This window comes from Hevea brasiliensis, chromosome 15 (assembly GCF_030052815.1).
Source record: "Hevea brasiliensis isolate MT/VB/25A 57/8 chromosome 15, ASM3005281v1, whole genome shotgun sequence".
NCBI classification, from domain to species: Eukaryota; Viridiplantae; Streptophyta; class Magnoliopsida; order Malpighiales; family Euphorbiaceae; genus Hevea; species Hevea brasiliensis.
In genome coordinates this window covers 63820427-63838705 of record NC_079507.1, presented here as the reverse complement: position 1 = coordinate 63838705, position 18279 = coordinate 63820427, and the positions used below count along the sequence as shown (strand labels likewise).

Sequence of the window (18279 nt, the reverse complement as noted above, 5' to 3'; positions counted from 1 at the left end):
TTTGGGTTTAATGCAACTGGATCTTGATTCCAATTTACTGGGGAATTATGCACAAATGGTTTCCTCCATTTTGCTTTTATTACTTGGTGATATTTTTGACGAGGCTTTCTATTTAGATAAAATCTGAGATCCAAAGTATTGGTCTTTAATTGTTTTTCTTTCTGCTTAAATAAATTCTAACTGCAGATAGGAACTAGGTGATCTGTGAAGTGATTTTGTTAAAACCAGGTTACTATCCTCCATCCCTTTTGACCGCAGGCCAAATCCTATTGACCAAAACAAGAACAATATTGTTAGTTGATAAGTTAGAAGGTTTTGTCTGTTCTTGATTGTTGCTATGTGCATATCAGCAATCGGACTAAACAAGAAAATCTCAGTTGTACTGAAACAAGACAATCATGCAACAACAAAATGTCCCACTTTCTTAGGTTAGATATCAACCCATGTCTTAATTAATTATTTAATCCTAATAAAATAAATAAAGAAAGCTCTTTAAACAAATATGTTTGCCGGCTGAATTATTTATTCCTTCTTTATTAGATATTAGAAGAAAATAGAAAATCAAAGAGCATGATTTTGGATCTTAGATCTTAGATTTGAGTCTTTGAATACAATTTCTATGTGTTTCAAATTAATTGGATTAAGATTAAAACAAATTTTTTGAAGGAAGAAAATCACAATTTATACAGAAAACACCAAATTGGTTATTTTTGCAGATGAACAAGATGGCAGAAATGATATGAAACACCAATACAAGCAAACTTTTGCCTACAACTATTAACACATAATCACATCTGAAGCGGACTTACATAGCTATCCTGTAAGTGAAAGACTTGCTCGCTGGGGAGCAGAAGCCCTGCAATGAAGCAAAGTCCCACATTAGTATTGAATGGTTTGTGCGTTGTTTCAGCTTCCATGCTTCTGTTTGGATCAAGAGAATTATTTAATAGCTAAAATTTTCTATGCATAATAAACAAAAATATATTTAGTTTGATCCTCTATGTTTTGTCGACTTGCATTCGTCTTGTTTAGCAAAAATTCATCATTTTAATATAATTTTTTCTATATGAAAATCATATAATACTGAATCAAATGCACAAGAATTTGCTTTCAAAATAAATAAAAAAATAAATCCTTAGAAATCAACTAAAATAAAATTTTTTTCCTTTACATATGCTTTAATATAAATATTATTAACAACAAGAGATAATGTGAAACAAAAATTAAAGTTAAAACTAGAAGAATATTTCAAATTATAGAAAGAATTTATAATCAATATATTACATCATCAACTTTACAATTTTTATAAAATTCTTTATTTTTGAGTCAACAGAAATATAAAATTCTTGCTGGCAACATGGCCTTCTATAAACTCTATATAAATCCACCAATTAATTAACCAGTGGTATACAATACAAGACCTCATTACCTCTCAAGCCTCAATAATAACCAAAGCAGCTAATGGCAAACACAAGAAGTTTTTTGGTGTGCTCTTCCTCTTTGTTTTGATCTTCCAAGCTCCATCATCTTCAGAAGCCAGCTACAGAAAGTTCATGGGGAAGGACATCAAGATACCATTGAAGACTTCTTTGTTCACTAGTGTCCTTCTTAACCCTACACTAACTTCTTCTCTTGGTGATTACAAAAGCCAGAATATCAATGAACAACATCTTCACTCTCATCAACTTGTCAAATTGGATCGCATTTTAGAGTCTGCACCAAGTCCTGGAGCTGGCCACTAAATTTGTCTTAATTTTTCCTTAATTGCAAAATGATTCCTCCTATTGGATTCATTAATTTAGTGGGTGTTTAGGTATACATTACAATATATGTAATACACTTTGTTTACATTTACAATTTTCATTAATCCTTAATATTTATTTATATAGACCTTATAGCAGTACCCCCAATGATACCTATGTTTAATGTGCCTCTTTAATTATTATTATTATTATTATTATTATTATTATTATTATTGTTTTAAATAAGGTTGCTGTTCTTTTATGTTATGGGGCTAAACTAAACAATACATCTACATGAATACATTGCACCATTACTTAATTATGTATACTATTAAATAAGTAACTTTTAACATATATACTATTAAACTTACAGGTAATGAGCACAAATGTCATTGAATGAGACTGAAGTTAGTCAAAATTATTACTTATGCCATTGAATGAGGAAATTAAAGACTACATATGTTCAAAAAGAATGATGTAATTATTAATTAACCCTAGGAATAATGGGTTTCAATTGTTAAATAGAGCAAACTTCCTGACTTAATAAATTGCAATATGATGATTATGTGCTAAGCGTAAATGCTCTATATGTAGATTGCCTATATTTTAAAAAATAAAAATAATTTTCTTTAGTCTAATTTGACAAATTTATTTACTCCAAATTTTATTGATGAATATTCAAATTTTAGATCAGACCATAATTAATATTGACATTTAGTTTCTTTGTGAATCTTTATGACAAAATATTTTTATTTTAATAAAAAAAAATAGATTTAGTGTAATTAATAAAAAATAATCTCAATATAGGGAATTCAATTGACTAGCAAGGCTTGTGCATGTGGCGTCAGGAGGCAATGTTAAACAGCTACTCCACTTCACATCACTCATTCTATTAGCTTTATAAACAGTAATGCCACTCTACACTTATTTTGATTTCATCCATGAATTCAATTAATTGAATTTATGCAATCCAATTAAAGCGACTATTAATTTATTTTAATTTAAAATGTCTAATAAATTTAAAAATTGATTTATTAATTATATTTGCATTTTTTCAATCTATAATTATCTCATTTAAATTGATCTGATCAAATAATCTTTTAATTTAACTATTAAAATAATAAAAAAATTATCTATTATTTTGACTTGAAAGTATCCTACGATGTCCAAATTACTCAAAATTAGAAATAATCTGAACCTGCTTAACCCAACCCATTTGCCACCCACAGTTGGGAGAGAAATTAAGAAGAGTGAGGCGCCAGCCGCCCGCTAGTCCTTTAAATGCATGAACATGTATCAGATTCCTGCTTGGAGATCTTCCACAGCTTCAGGAAGTAGAACTTCACGTAATTGGCTAGCACCTTAATTTGTTCATATATACCTAACCCAAATTCTAAAGCACATGACAAAAGTAGCTCTTAGTACTCTTGCCCAACTTCTTCACTGTCTCTGATCTCTTTCCAATCTCCTCATATATATATATATGTGTGTGTGTGCATATGGAAGCACAATAACTCATCTGTCTCAGGATTAATTCTATATTTTCTTGATATATCACTCAGGATTCTGGATGGCTCGTCTAAGCGCTGTGGCACTTGTTCTTCTCCTTCTTCTTGTGTGTTTATGCAACGGTTTGGAGGCGAGAAAGCTCTCATGCATGGAGGAGAAGGAGAGCTTGATTTTGAACGTACTTACTGCGCCACCTTCCTCTCCTAGTGGTGGAGGTAATTATGAAGCGAGCTGCAATAAGAACAAGAAGATGTTTGCCATGCATCTTGCTAGGGGTGAGAGATTTCCGGCGGAGTCGTCGCATCCAAGCCCTGGAGAGGGGCATCTTGAACATGATGAAAAATTTTAGTTTTAGATGTTCTCATTCCTATATTGTCCCACACTTTGAAGGCATTGGAATAATTGCATGTATCCAATCTCATGTATACATTATGCTTCATTTATGTCCAGTCCAATATGCAAGCGTCTATGGAATAATAAGTGACTAAATTAGTTGCTTCATGAATAATAATGTATTGATTTCTTTCATCATTAGAACTTGTTTCCTTGAAAATTAATATATATATATCATTTAGAATAAAGACATTGTATAAATAAAAATAATTATATATTGGAGGCAATTTAAATAATTGAATGAGATAAATTGAGATAAAAATCATGATTTTTAAAACTAATTAGGGGGTAGTTAATCCACTGTTCCCAATCTAATATAGAGAAATTGGAATAAATATTCATACTTGAAAGATTTTCAGCAAAAAATTTGATTTGGGCATACTTCTCAATCTAATTTTCCCCATAAAAACGAATGACAGTTTTTATGTAACATTTCAAAGGTAGTGGTTCAAATTTTTTGCTGCCACAAATTACTGATGGAAATGTGATTTGTTATATAGGTTAATGAGTTAATGATATTGTCAATTAAGAAGTTGGTCAAGTAAGTTTCAAGATTCATAAAATTAAGTACAAGAATAATTAATATGAAGGGGTTAGTTCAGTTTATGAAATGAATTTGCTCCTGACCATTGATGAAGATTCAAATCCTGAAGCTGAGTAGAGAATGATATTGATATAGCTTTTCAAAATATATATAATTAATTCAATAACTCGGGTTTTAAATACCCATGAGCCTAATGATATTTAATAGTTCAACCATATAATTCGTTCAATTGATTCAACTACTGTAAGATCTACTCAATAAAAGGAAAGAATCTTAATTAAAGATAAGCAATCTTGGTAGGATTGCCAAATATAGCAATGCCTATAATTATGCACTTTAAATAGAAATATAATCCAATAATAATATTAGCTAATAATATCCATATAATTATATAGTTGACTTATCATAACCAATCATTGTCTATGTACTATATAAAGAGATCAGATTATTTATGAAAGTTTGTTCTTTCTCCCTAATCAATCTAATATACTATTCTCTCATACTAACTCTAACTTGAGTGTTAGAGGGTCTTCACCAAGTACATACCTAGTGGGCCTCTATCCCATTTATTTTCTGTTTTGCAGGTCTATACCATAAGAAATTTCTGTGGACTACAATAGTAGCATCATCTATGGAAAACAATATAATAAGCTGTGTCTCTCTCTTATATTCTTTATATTTTGAACTCAAAATAGGAGAATGAACTAAGTGAGAGAATGACTTGTGGTTTGCAATAATCTAGCCAAAAATTTTTTTATCATGTTCAAGAAATTTCTAAATTTACTCAGGTACTATCTAAAAAATTTATTTACAGTCATATGAATTTTGTTTTAAATTTGCCAAAGGGCTATATATTCTATTAGATGATCAATTAATGACATTCTTTTTGTAGTAAGTATAAATACTTTATCATTGCGTCACTCTTTCTTCTTTGCTATTACTACCTATATATAACCCATATGCTTTGGGCAATGTTTTTATATTTTATTTTATAAAGATTTGATATAAGGAAAAAAAATTACATTTTCAATTGCTATAGAGTATTTTTAATAGTTTAATAATTGACCGAAGATCATTGTGAAGTTCCAGAACTTTTAAATTATTTGAACTTAAAAAAATTCTTATTTGATAATTTTTGTTTATTTTACAAAATTGTCAATGTTTCTATGGTAAGGAAATAGTCTCGATTTATGCTAATAGCTATAAAAGAGCCACATTTAATAAGTCCATCACGACACCTTCAATTTTGTATTTTGGGCCATTGCTGTGTTTTGTTAGAAACTACCTATAATGCTCTCAATCAACATTATATAAATTTTAGTCAATTTTCTTGACACAAAATTCTATTATTATCAAAATTAAATTCATTGCTTGACTTTAAACGAATAGAAATTATGATTATATTTTAGTTTAATAGACTTGAAAAAATTATATAATTCTAAAAATTAATTTTTAAAATTATTTGGGGACAATAACATAAGCTCCATTATATTAAATTATAGTCCAAGTTTGTCTTTTAGATTAATGGTAATTGGAGACACCTGAAATTATTTTAAATTTATCACTCTAATTTCCATTATTTAGATTGCTTTTGATTTCTATTTAGCTCGTACTTATTATACTGTAGAATTTAGATGTGATTGAGATTAAAATTCATTTTATATCTATGTATATATGAATATATGTATATGAATAACATATCACTCTTAAATATTCTTTAGACCTGAAAACCTTTATTTTTTTTATCAAAATCAGTTAGTAAACCCCTTGGAAATGTACATTATACATTCCATTTGTAATACTCTTTATTGAGAAATCATGGATAAGTTTACAATATGCATTATATGGATTATCTTCACAAAAATACTTGTACAAGCATTATTTTTGCAGATAAATTTTAAAGAGTGTTTAGTCCATTTACGGTGATAGCCCGCCATGCTAAATAAACTGAGAATGGTTAGCTCATTTACGATGATAGTTTGCTAGGCTAAATAAACTAAGGATGCTTAACCCATCCACGGTGATCCGCCAGGCTAAAAAATCTAAGGTTGCTTAACCCATCTACTGTGATAGTCTACAAGGCTAAAATAAAGGATACTTAGCCCATCCACGGTGATAGTTTGCCATGCTAAATAAATTGAGAGTGCTTAGCCCATCTACAGTGATAGTCCGCCAAGTTAAAAAATCTAAGGATGCTTAGCCCATCCACGGTAATAGTTCACCAGGCTAAAATAAAGGGTACTTAGCCCATCCGCGATGATAGTTTGCTAGGCAAAATAAAATAAGGATGCTTAGACCATCCATGGTGATAGTCCACTAGACTAAAATAAAAGGTGCTTAGCCCACTAAAAAATCTAAAGGTGCTTAACTCATCCACGATGATAATTCGCCAAGCTAAAACAAAGGTGCTTAGCTCATCGATAGTGATAGTCTACCAAGCTAAAATAAAGGTGCTTAGCTTATCTACGGCAATAGTCCGTCAGGTTAAAACAAATGTGCTTATCCTATCTAAAATGATAGCCCACCAAGTAAGCAAATTAAAGGTGCAAGTTCATCTAAAGAATAGTTTACCCAACTAAGCAATTCGAAGGTGCAAATCCACCTAACGTAAAAATTCTACCATTATCAAGGTTATTTAAGACAATAGTCCGCACTAAAAAAAAAAAAATTAGGGCGATGACCAAAGTTTCGACTTGTAAACAAATATAAAAATTCATACTCGAAGGGGGAGATTAATGATATAGTTCCTCAAAATATATATAATTAATCCAGTAACTTGGATTTTAAGATATCCCATAAGCCTATTGTTATTTAATAGTTCAATCATGAGATTCGTTCAATTGGTTTAACCATTGTAAAATTCACTCAATAAAAGGAAAAAAGCTTGATTAAATATAAGCAATCTTGATAGGATTGCCAAATATAGTAATACCTATAATTATCGCTATAAATATAAATATAATCTTATAATTATGTTAGCTAATAATATTCAGATAATTACATAGTTGACTTACCATAACTAATTATTTTCTATATACTATATAAAGAGTTCAGATTATCTATGGAGGTATGTTCTTTCTCCCTAATCAATCTAATATACTATTCTCTCATACTAGTAATAACTTAAGTATTGGAGGGTCCTTACCAGGTATATACCTATTTTCTATTTTGTAGGTCCATACCACAAGGAAATTTAGTGGACCGCAATAGGTATAATTTCTTTCATTTATTAATTTTGGCATGAATAGTTGGGAAGATTAATTAAAAAGGAAGAAGAAAAAGATAGAGAAAGAGATAGGTAGAAGATTATTATTGGGTCTTCCTCTTATTCTTTTTTCCATTATAATGCCTTAGAAGCAACGTTTTCAAAATCAGCCAATGAATATAATAGGTTACTTGAGTAGTTGCTTGAACTACTGGTGATGTAACCCTTAGTCCATTGTTATGACCTACCTTGTCTAGTACTTATACGGTGTGTGTGTGTGTATATATATATATATTCCTACCTAACTTGGAAAAGCGTTATTGTTCAACAGTAATGCCAATAAGAATTCCCAAGCAAAGCCACCAATCCTTCTGGAGAGCCTAGTCTCAAGAACTCTGAAACATAATGCAGCAGGCACTAGCTGCCAGGAGGACAATGGCTGGTGAACAGCTTCTTTCATATCTGCCCAAACCAAATTCCGCAAATCACTTGCTACAAGCTACAAATATGTTTGCTCTAGAATAATTCACAGTTTCAAAATGTACTCTGGCCAATTAACTTGTCCTTTACGCATCTCTTTCCCCCTCTTTATGATCAGGCAAGCTCTCTCTCTCTCTCTCTCTCTCTCTCTCTCTCTATATATATATATATATGGGCTGCTAGCTAGCAGACCACAATCAGCCCAATAAGTTACACACAATCCAATGCTCACTACCTTTCCAAGCCTAAAGATTATTTTTCTTTCTTTCAGCATTTTAAATGGCCCGTTTAAGCATCCCTGTGAATATTTCTTCTTGCATAACTACGCCTTTTAATTTATCCTTGGATGCAATAGGAAGCTCTTGGAAATGAAGAAAGATTTAAGCATCCTTCCTAGTGAGAGAAGATTAATATTAATATGTTATAGGAAGTTCACACCTCTCGCACATATATGATCATTTACAAGATAAAAGTGACCATTATTTATCAATTGACTAATAGTGAAACAGTTAGAAGTCTGTTTCACAATATAGAATTTCTTGAATTTAAACTCTAGCACTCCTTAATTATTCAATGAATTTCAAATATAGGAAAAGAAAAAATCAATGTCTTTAGAATTCTAGAATCAACCCCCTTAGTGTAGGAAAAGAATTCTTGGGTGAATTGACCTCCTATTGGAAATTGTAAGATGAGTATGAGACAAAATTTGACATAGGTTGAGCAATTATTTGGTGTAATTATAATTTAAATTAATTATACACGCAATAAGATTGATACATCAGTTAAATATTTCTTTAATTGTTTTTTACAGTTAGTTATTTAATAATCACTTTATAAAAAAAAAATTTATCTAAACTTAATTTATCGTGATTTCAAGATAATACATACACTTGCGTATTTAATAAATACATAGCTATTTAAAAAAAAAACTCAAAAAAAATTGTGATAGGTTGAGAGTGTGACTATAAGGGAGAAAAAGAAAATGAATAAAAAGATTTAGAATGAATGAAAAATCGCCAGGGGCTCAAGTTGCATACGTGAAGGGTGCAATCAATTTAATGGTCAATATGAAAACCTTGTCACGTAAAACAGGTAATCCTTCTATTTTCATCTTGGGGCACCAACATTTGACCAAAACCTTCATCTTGAGGTTCAGAAAGAAGTTCATGCAGAATTGAATCGATGGACATTCTTCAACTCAAAATAAAAAATGACATTCTGCTTAATTTTTTTTCACCAACATTCACTGGCATGCGAAACAAAGGTCACAATTTAAACCATTTTTATATCAGTAAACATTATTTATCTTGCATATAATAATAATAATAAGGCCATTAACAGAAACAATTTGCTATCAGTATCATGCAGAATTGCTCCCCATCATTTTGATTTCTTTCCTTGTTTCCTCTTGATCACTTCATCAATGTACATTATACCCTTGCCCTTGTAAACTTCAGGAGGTTTGCAACTACGAACAGAAGCAGCAAACTGATGCACCCTTTTCTTGTCAATTCCGGTGCCACAAACTACATTGTTCTTGAAGCAGAAAACACGAACAGCGGGAGGAACCGTGAGTTCAACCTCATGACTGTATCCCAATTAGAGAAATAAGAGGCGTCCTTCTGCTTCAGCTCTTGCTTTGTATCCAACACCTACTGTCTTAAGAAACAGAAAATGTTTGGATTCCATTATGGTAACAGCAAATTGATCACCTTAGCTCTCCTGAAATATAACGAGCGGTATGAGTTCGTACCAGTATTGACTTGCAAATAAAACCTTGATGAACGGGGAAATTAACCTCAGAAACAGCTAATCATCTTTCTCTAGGAAAGTTTCCATTTTTATTGTACATTTTAATTTGGGATTGCCTCTAACCACATAAGATCAAACAAATAAACTATAACTTTTATAGAGAAGTCAACAATCGTTATCTCATTCCATCACTATCACTTCCATCACTACCACCAATACGGGTCCCCTACCCACAAAATCTCATCCAAATTTGCTTATCCTAAAATTAACATATACACATGCAGCGAAACTTCAATCATCAAATGAAACCGAAATTGGAAATACAAGTGTATTGCAAAAAGCTTAACTTCATTAAATTTAATAATCTAATTAGACCAAAATTCAAGATACAGTGCAAGCTAGAAATTATCATAATAACAGATAAAATAAAGCATCAAATCCACTTTTTTATTAATTTTTCAACCTAGCATTGTTTTTACAATCTTCCATTAATTTCAACCCAACATTCTCTTTACAATCTTCCATTTCTTTTTAATAGAAGCTGAAGGATAGTCAAAAATTAAAAGTTGAAAAAGAAAATTCTTCCTTGTTTAGAATGAATGGGAAAAAAAAAGAAGCTAAAATTTGAAGAAGCACCTCAAGTTTCAGGAACTTCAAGTTTCCTATTTCGCTTGAAGCAATTTCTAGTAAAACCGATGCTAGGGGAAGTCAATAGTATTCTTTTGAAGCGTGGAATGGCATTCGCATGTTGGATCGTCGTTGGAGGCAACCAGACTGCTTTACTAGACAGTAATTTTCCGGCGACATTTCTGTTCGCCGGAGGTGGTTCTCTAGTTGTGACTAAAATTGACCCGAATGCATTTGGTCAAATAGGTTTATAAAATGGGTTGGGCTAGGTCTCGGACTCTAACTTTAACAACCTATAAAATTTGGATTGTTGGGCTCAACGGGCTCTCTTTTCTTCTCTTTTTATTTTTTCTAATTTTGATTTCTATTTTGTTTTTTTTTTCCTTTTTTCTTCTGCATTTTTCTTTTATGAAAAAAAAAATATCAACTATTGAAATCAAAACTTTAATATATAGTTCAGAAAATCTAAATCTTTGTCTTTTTTTTTTTCTTAATTTTGTTCAATCATTCTAATTTTAGACATATTATCTTGATTTATAATTTTAATTGCAATTGTATTCAATTGGTCAAATTTTAAAAATTTGAATAATTTATTATGAATTTAAATAAGACATAATTTGATTGTAATATAATAGGGAATTACAAGTTACGGCTAATTTTGTATTCAAATTAGTGATGAAAATGTTATCTTTTGTATGTTTTTCAATTTTATTCAAAATTTTTTTATTTGAATAATTTATCCCTTATTATAAAATTACAGAATTTTACTTATGATCAAAATTGAAAATTATAAAAAATATATTATATTTTATTAAAAAAATCATTTTTAACAAATTTTTTTCTTCTTTCTCGCTCCGAACCCCAAATCCTCACCCTTACACCACAATCATTTCTCTCTGTGTGAATGTGAACCTAAATATGGCTTTGCAGAGCCAAACCTTAAAGAGAACCTACAAGCCAAACCCAAGTTTTTTCAATACCAAATCTTGAATGAGTTATTTAATAAGTTTTAAGATCCATAAAAAAAATACGAGAAAGCCCTAACTATAAGAAGGTAAAGATTTGATTAGTTGATTAAATATTTAGTGATGTCATGTAAGCCTTAGTCAAATATTGACTAATTCCACTTTTAGGAAAATAATTTGGCCCAAACTTATGCACTGCATGGAGTTATTCATGAGAGTTGAATGGTGAAATATGACTCTCTCTCCCTCTACGTTGTTAGAAAGAGAAAATTCTCTCATTATGGGTATGGTTTTTCTGCTTGAAAGGAGTTTTTGCTTTTGTCTCCATGGTTCTCCCTTACCCTTTTTGGGTGACAGAGGGGCTTCCTTTCCAAGTTGGTCATGAGTTTTACCTTACTTACTGTCGGTTGGGTGCATATAGTTTTTGGATCTTTTATTTATTGGTTGTTGCATGGAGAATAGTGCTAAGAAAGTTAGGCTTCAATGTGAGGGTGAAGCTACTTTCCTACAATGGTTTTTGCATAGCATGAGAGTGAGATTTCTGTTTATGGGTCGAATATGGGGGTAAAACAAGAACAGAACGCCAAAATCAAGGTTATTATCACTCAATATCCTTCACCAATGTGGTCTGCCAATCCTGTTTAACCACCTCTCTAGTCTACTTTATGGGTTTCATGGCCTAGCTCTCCTATTGTGTGGTTGTTTTTCAAATGTCTGCATTGCGACTCCCTTCAATTGGTTTGAGAATGGCTCTCCCGATGTTGCATGCCTCTAATCTAGGTGTTTTGTGACTTGAAAAAAATGGACGGCACCACTAGTTTTGGTTGTTGTGTTGGTGCCAGGTTGTCACGACCCAAATTCTGGGCTGGATCGGTATTAGAACTTGGGTCAGCATAAGGCTCCCAAAGCCCATAGTAAGCTTAACTATCCCTAGCCCAATCATAAAGTCCATAACTATAGTCCAAGTTCAAGAAATCAAACGGACAGAATCTTGCCATAAATTGGACTAACGGAGAGTATTAACTCACTCGCCCTGTAAACACAAAAATAACTCAACTTGGAGAGCTCAGCTCACCCTCACAATCCTTAAAATAATAAATAATCAAATGGGAGCTCGGCTCCCTCATCCAAAGTGAATACTCATCTCATTCATTCCAACGTATCTATATAATAGGTTTACAATATCAAAAGAAATAGATTATTACAATCCCAACAAGATTAGAACACTACTAGCACATGCGGAGTTCTATATTATAAATCAAGGAAATAAAATACAATAAGCTGTTATTGTGCAAACCTGCGAGAAAGGAAGCAGGTTATTCACAAAAAGAGTTCACCTGTCACTTGAGGAAAAATGGTTAAATAGGAGTAAGTATTCGACTTATAGAGTAAGTTATTGATTTTAAATATAATTTCTATAACTATTTAGAACTAATGTATTACCTAGATATGAAATGCAACATAGTCACATAGTATCAAACAATTCAAGAAATAGTATCACAAAAGATAATTTGGAGTACGCGCACACCCGTGTGTCTCAACAACGTATATACATATGGGAACTGATCCCTTCTACAGCTATCTTAATTCCAATTTCTGCCAGTGAGATCAACTCGAGTCAGACTTTCTCTTAATAATCTAAGTGCGGGGATCAGCGAGATCAACTCAAAGCCATACTCACCCTGACTTATCTACATATAAGGATCGAGTCCTAGTGAGTTAAGCTCCAACAACGACTACCCGTCCTAGCCATATCCATGAACACACCACATGCATGCCTACATATGCACACAGCTCCAAATTATCTTAAGGCGACATCCACAATAATTTCATCAAATAAAAATGCAATACAAGACGTGCCTAGTAGTTAACTACATACATATATTTATAAGTGAATGCATGAGCATGCCTTGAATATATAATAATATTGAAATTATAAATAAAATCAATATCTACTCACAATATATCAGATATCACTGCGATGACTGGGAGGAAGAAGAACGTTGATTCTGATCATCTAAACAATTATATTAATGAATTTATTAGTATTAACACAAAATAAGAGTTTAAAGAGTCAAAGACATCCTAATTTATGCTGAAAATCCGGCAGAGTTTCTCCTATACCTAGGACCTACCTAACCTGCAAAGCCATTCAAAAAATACTTATAAAACTAAAGGCCTTAAGCCTACATTCCAACAATATCACATAACCCCTCCCGAGCCTACCAATCTACACAATTCTCAAGTAATTACACAATTTAATTATAAGGCTTAAAACTAACATTTTTCAAAAATCATGCAAACCAACTTAAAAAATTCTATAAACTTGCCCCGCAGTTCTTAACGATGCTATTAAACTATTGTAAAAGGAATTATAATTTTCTGGCTACCTATGAATATTTTATGAATTTTTATCCTAAGCCCAGCATTAGGTAAATAAGGCAATTTAGAGTTCAGAGATACCTACGCCAATTCTGACACCGGGAATGGGTTTCGGAATATCTGAAAATGGTGGAAAGTACTGCAATATTGACCTACTTCGAAAGTGGGTCCGACAGCTCGACTGTCTGCCCTGAAAATGTTGTACCGGTTGCTAGTGGCATTTCTGCAAAACGAGAATACTTACGCAAAGTCTACAATACCAAGAGTTAGAATATAATTTTTATTTAATTAAAGAGACTTGTTAAAGACCCAAAAAAACACTACAAAGCTTGTGGGATCCACCAGAATTTCGATGTTAGAAAAATTTGAAATTTATGTCATTGCGAAGCTCTCGCCCAGTGGAGCGTGTTGGTAATCTTGAAATTTCTGTGGGGTTCACGGTTTGGGAGAAATTTAGCTCAAAAATCGAAATGGGTTAAAACTTTTCGGGTTTGATTCGCACAAACTGCTTGATAAAAATTGGCATTCTAAGTGTCTATGAAAAGCTCTCGAAGAGTATAACACAAAGGGAATTGGATCTGGTCCGATCGGTGGCCGAATTGGCCGGTATCAGGCCGGGAAGATGAAGTGTTGTATGGCTTGAAGGGAGGACTTTGGGGCTGTTTTTCAGCCAGCTGGAGGGACGGCCAGTGCTAGGGAAGATGGTCAGGGGAGTATCGGCGTGTGGGGAGCAAGTGGAGGTGGTCGGCTGGCGGTGGGGAAAGGAGGAGAGAGAGGAAAAAGGGAGAGAAGGAGAGGAGGGTGACACACAAAGGAGGGGAAAAGGGAAAGAAAAAAGGAACTTGTCTGATTCGACCAATTCGATTAAATCCAGTTCGATTTAAGGTACCCGAGAATTAATTTTTACTATGCTCTGGGACCCAAAACGAGACCCAAAAATTCTGAAAAAAATTACAGAAAACTCAGAAAAATTTATGGAGTTTAAATATATTTTTAAATTTGTCACGTAGTCTTTATATTAATTTTTAAAAAATTGATAAAATTAATTACCTCGAAAAATGAAAATCCAATTTTGAAAACCCAAAAAATTTAAATTAATTACCATAATATTTAATATATTAAAATATTACAATTTTATATATAAAATAATTATTTAAAAATTTAGGGTGTTACATTGTAGACCCAAATAGTATGTGTTAGGGTTTGCTAAATGGGTTGGGCCTATTGTAATGGTTTTATGTTGTAGGATAGATTTAACTTATTGTTCTTGGCCTTAGTCCTTATTATTCTAACTCTAAAACTTCTTTGTATTTGGGCTTTAGTTTCTCCTTATTTAATGAATCGCTATCTTTTAGTAATATAAATAAAAAATAATAATAATAATACATTTTTATATTTATTATCTTCTGAATTTTTTTAAACTTTTGATTTGGAATTAAAAAAAATCGAATACAAAAATTTTACATTTATTAACTTTCTATTAAAAAAAAAAAAAAGAAAACTCTCAAACAATTTAAAATTAATTTCACACATTCCATTCATGAACCCTTCCATTATTTTCATCAACTTTCCTTTCTATCCTTTTAAAACTTTCATGGAATGCCAGAATTCCTATATATGCGGAGGCTTTTCTCATGGTTATCATGCAAATATCACTTCCAATTACTAAAACTTTTCTCCTTTAGGAGTAATGCCACTAAAATCTCCAAGCAAGGCTACTAATCCTTCCGGGGAAGAGACAGGGCCTGATGCAGGTTATTTCAATTGTGCCTAACCCAATTCCAAGAGCAAAATTGCAATAATCTACCAATACTTGGCAAATTAACTTGTCCCTTACGCCTCTTTTTCCGTCTCATTATCATGAGGCAAGCTCTATGTATAAATAGCTTACTAAATGCAGACCATATTCAGCTCAGTAAGATACACAAGGAAAAGATCACCACCTTCTAAAATGGCCATTTCAAGCAGAATTGCTCTAATCTTTGTTGCTACATTGGTATTCCATTTCTGCCATTGGAGGCAAGAAAGCTGTCAGTGATGGAGAAGGATTTAAATGTCTTTCCCGGTGAAAGTGAAGACCTTTCTATGACTACAGATCTAGTCTTGCAGTCAGTTGCAAGTAATGGAATTGGCCATGTTCCTGCTTTACAGTCATCAGTATTTCTTTCCTCAATAGGGGTAAAAAAGTGCTTATCAACTTTGACTCTGGATGACAAAAAATATTGAAAGCCATTTGACCGCCCTGAATAAAATGCTATAAAATTATCCAGAATTAATAAAATTTTTAACTAAGTAATTGAAGAAATGCGCATAGGGTGGAAATTATCACTAGAACTCATACTTTTATTTGCAAATATTTGTCAATATCAAAAGGAAAAAAAAGGTGCAAAAATATTGTCCCATAACTTCACATAGCATCTCTACCGAAACTTTGGTTGAGTAATAAAAATGGAGTAGGTTCCATTCAGGGTGCCAAATTGTTCCAAACAGCTAGTAAGGCATCACAAATGTTTTTCATGTTCATGATTTTGGGCATCTTACAGATTTTTCTCACATTTTAGTTTAACCCCGATAAAGACTTGATGCTGTGTACTCCCTTTGTCTCCTTAATTAATCTCTCTCAAAGAATGCCACGTCTTTACTGCAGGAAAAATATAAAGCTTTTCATACTGGATTGCCAGTAACTGTTGCTGAAACACTTTTTCGTACAGATCCTCAGACTGAATTACCTTTATGGCTAGTACATATGTTCAAGGTAATTTCTGTAGTAATAAATGGGATATCTAAATGTTTTTAACTTTCTATCATTAAGCTGCTTTTAGTTTCATTATAAATTTTATATATATTGAGGGAACAACAAATATATCCACTGATATTTTGCATAGAATTGAATATCTAGCTTTTCAAATTCTGTTCAATTTAATCCTTCTGTCAAAATAATATTTTCTATTTTAGCATCTTCGTTTTTCATTGGAATATCTTTGTAGGTTCTGTGTCTTTAAATAAACAACCTTTTAATCTCGCTTTAGATGAAATAAAGAAATAATGGGGATTAAAATATTATTTCATTTGAAAGTGAGGGATTAAAGAGCCAGACATTAATGAAAGGACTAAAGTTTAGTGGATTTGAAAAGTCATGAACCATATTATTCATTTTGGTAAAAGGAAGGCCCAAGTGTATATTTTTCCAAATGTGTACACTTTGTATATACAATCTATTAAAAGCTTACATAGGGCTATGTTCCTGAAATATTTTAATGTAGCACCCCTATTTGTGTAGCCTTATACATTTTTACTGTTCCAGTGACCGGTGTCAGTCCGGACAATTAAGGAGATTATAATCACATCTAAGACACCTAGATAAGCTCTGAATACTAATAATTAGTAATTACTAGATAGTTAAGTATAAATAAGAAAAATAGAACACGTTAAATGAGCCGGGAGTCACAGCGATGGGTGACCTTCCCGAGAAGTGACTGCGAGGTCAATCTTAACCCGAATTCTGAACCGGAAAATGTGACGCCGCGGTCCTTAGGACTATTGCAAACACAGTGGAAAAGAGAAATCCATAGAAAAGAATTGTTAAGCAGGTCAAATAATTAGGTCAGGGATCCGGAAGAAATATGGAATAACTTGCAAGCCGGATTGAACCAGCGAAGGGCAATTTGGTCAATTCACCCCTAGAGCGGACTCCTGACCTAACTGTCTAATAAAATCGGAGAAATGAAAATTTCGGGATTGAAAATTAAATTAAAGAACTAATGAAAAAAAAAATGAAAATAGAAAAAGAGAAAAGAAAAGTTATTACATCACCATGATGAGCTCATATGTGACATCATAAATAATTTTAATTTTCCTACATAAATTGACCAAGTCAAAAGCATATGAAAGACATAAAATACAATAAAATTAAAATAGGAAAAACACTCATTCTTCTCCAAATTTTTGCCCGCCACCACTCCTATAACCCACCATTTGTTCAACCTCCATTAACAAGCTTTTAAAGCTTGAATCACTTGATTTTATCCCATAAATTCCAACCCTAAACCCTAAAAAGCTTCCAATCTACACTAGACAAGGTGATTAAGCAAGAAAGAAAGAAGAAAAGAGGAGAAGAAGTGAAGAATTGGAATTCAAGTGGAGGTATATAATTTAACTTGAAAATTTTAGCTTATTTGTTGTGTTTATGGCTTAATTAACCAAGAAAGTTACTTAAAATGAAAAGAAAACAATTATTGGGGGGAGGAATTGGGATTTCGGCCAGCCTAAATGAGGTTAGGAATTGAGTGATTTTGATGAAATTAAATGGCTAATTAAGGTAAATTAGTTGTAGGGACAATATATGTACACTTTAATTTCATTGAATTACATAAATGAGTAATTAGGGTTCTTGGCATCTTGGAAAATAGGAAAAAATTTGTGGAATTGGTCAATTGATGCCATTGACCTTACTTGAGTTGAGAAATGGTCAATTGTGACCATTTGTGGTGTGTGTGAATTGCTAGAACCAAGTTACAATTCGAATTGGTTAGTGATTAGATTCTGACAGCTTGATCTAGGTCCCTTTCAGGGACCAAAATTGAAAATTTATTAACCCAATTGGTGTGAGGGAATGAAACTAGACACATAATGGACCATTTTTTGTTTAGGAAGCATGCCCAGAAAATAACCATAGCCTAG

General features: G+C 32.2%; 1 pseudogene; it reads right to left on the bottom strand.

Moving 5' to 3' along the window:
• Positions 1-9252: 9252 nt before the first annotated feature.
• LOC131174152 (60S ribosomal protein L6, mitochondrial-like) lies at positions 9253-9562 on the bottom strand (annotated as a pseudogene).
• Between the last annotated feature and the right edge of the window lie 8717 nt (positions 9563-18279).